We start from the raw sequence: 2,448 nt of genomic DNA on the forward strand, positions 1-2,448 counted from the left end.
CGTCCCAATCCCCCCCGTCCTGCCAAGGAGCTGGGAGGCGCCGTGGCTTTTCCTCATCTACCTTATTTTTTCCTTTTTCTTTATTTTTCCCTTTTTTCTTTTTTTTTTTCTTTTTTCTTTCCCCCTTTTTCCCCTTTTTTCCCCTCTTTCCTTTTTTCTTTTTTCTTTTTATCTTTTTCTTTTTTCCTTTTTCCTTTTTCCTTTTTCTTTTTTCTTTTTTCCTTTTTCTTTTTCCCTTTTTCTTTTTTCTTTTTTCTTTTTCCCTTTTTCTTTTTTCCTTTTTTTCTTTTTTCTTTTTTCTTTTTTCCTTTTTTTCTTTTTTCTTTTTTCTTTTTTCCTTTTTCTTTTTTTCCTTTTTTCTTTTCTTTTTTCTTCTTTTTTCTTTTTTCCCCTATTTTTACTTCTTCCCTTTTCCCTCTTTTTCCTATTTTTCCCCAATTTTTCCCTTTCCCCCCCCCTTCTCCCCTTTTCCCTTTTTCTTTATTCCCCTTCCCCCCTCTTTCCTTTTTTCTTTTTTTTTTTTTTTATTTTTCCTGGCTTTTTTTTTTCTTTCCCCCAATTTTTTCCATTTTCCCCCCTTCTTTCCTTTTTTTCACCACTCTTTAATTTAAATCATTTTTGGAACAAGTTTACAGCTGCCATGGGGGCGTTGCTGGGAGTGGCATCACCTCTTGCTGCTTTATTCCCAGGAAGGAGCGGGAAGGGATGCACGGGCTGGACTTTGGGATGCTCGGCCACCCCTCACCCTCCACAGGGAATCTCTGCCTCCATCCAGGCCTTTGGGATTTTGGGAATTTTTGTCCCTCTTTGCCAGCCCCTCACTGATTTTTGGGAGGGGGGGTTCAGTAGCTGCTCCCCCTTTTTCCCCTTCCTTGTTCTTTCCCCTCACCTTCCTCTTCCTCTTCCCTTTTTTTTCCCACTTCCTTGGGGTGGGAGGATTTTTTTGAAGCTTTCCCAGAGGTACAAACACCCCCAAAATGCATCCCAGTGCCTCCAGATCCTCATGGATTCAGCCAAAATCCCCCTGCACCACCATCACCCCCAAACCCTCGAGGACCACCCGGCTCCTTCCCTTCCGCTCCGAGAATTCCCGATGGTCCTTGGCCACCATCCCGGCTCCCAGAGCACTCTCTATATATTATATATATAAAAAATAAATATATAAATATAAAGGAGGGAGGGTTTTCCCTTAAAACACAATGCACAGGATTGGAAAAGTCTTTGGAAAAGCCCAATGGCTCCAGGTGATGCCTTTCCCTCCCTTCCCCCGGGAATTCCACGATTCCAAAGGGGAATGTGCCCGGTTTGATACTCAGGGGTAAATTTAATTCCTTCTCTTACCCCCACCCAGCCCGGCCACCTCTGCAGGGTCCCAGCTGAGCCCAGGTACCGCGTGTCCCCCCCTGCCCCCACCCCTCCCACCCCTCCGCTTCATTTTGGCTTGGAATTTTCCGGAATTCTGCGAGTTTTACCTCAAACGCTGCGGGAGGGAGGGCCAAGGACCAAACACGTGGCAGAATTGTGTGTCTGTATATATTGAGATATGGATATTCTGGCTTTCAACCCACCGACACCAACTGTTGTTTTTTGGGGGGTGGGGGGGGGTTTATTCTGTATTTTTGTGGTTCATTTCCTGTTTCTCTCCACCCCTGGGGCACTCCTGCGAGGGGGGAGAGCTGTGGGCACCTAAAGGCGTTTCTCTGGTATCTCCCACTGAAGGAATTCCTCATTTTTCCATGTTTTTTTGGGTTTTTTGGGTTTTTTTAATTCCTCAATGATTTCTTTTCCCCAAACAGGGGGAGAGGGTCAGAACCCAGTGCTGGCAGAGAGGGGCTGCCGCAGAGGGGACGGGAGAGCAGCAGCTGAACCTGCATCAAACCAAAGGGTTTCTTTGCTTTGTTTACACCCCTGGCCAACCTCACGCCCCGCAGGATCTCCCTGGCTCTAGGTTTTTGTCCTGGAAGCGTTGGGAAAAGTCGGGACAGGCCAGAGCCGGGGGCTGGCAGGGATGGAGCCGCGACAAATCGGGGAACATCCCCCGCCGGGAAGCGCCAGCTCTGCCACGAGCTTTTCCCGGTTTTGCCGTGGTTTATCCCCATCCTCCGTGGCGCTGGGTGGGAAGGGGATGCTGGGGGGGTGGGGTGAGCTCCGAGAGGGGGCGGAGGGGAGGGCGGATGTGTAAAAAGTGACCCCTTCCCTCCCCCCCTGCCTCCCCGGCTGCCTCCCCGGCTCGTCGTGCTGTATAAAGGAAATCGCCTGGCTGTGTATTTGTACTCCGAGCTCCGTGTGTCTGCGTGGGCAGACGGTAAACCCTTGTACAGTAGGTCTAGCTGCATGTACTCTGTATGGACAATGGCATTATAAAATGCAATAAAAGAAATTACCTATCGTGCTGCCGGCCTGGCTGCTTGCTTAAGGTTCTTGTGGGGGAGGGGGGGGGAATAATTA

Source organism: Corvus brachyrhynchos, unplaced genomic scaffold (assembly GCF_000691975.1).
Source record: "Corvus brachyrhynchos isolate BGI_N302 unplaced genomic scaffold, ASM69197v1 scaffold72, whole genome shotgun sequence".
NCBI lineage: Eukaryota > Metazoa > Chordata > Aves > Passeriformes > Corvidae > Corvus > Corvus brachyrhynchos.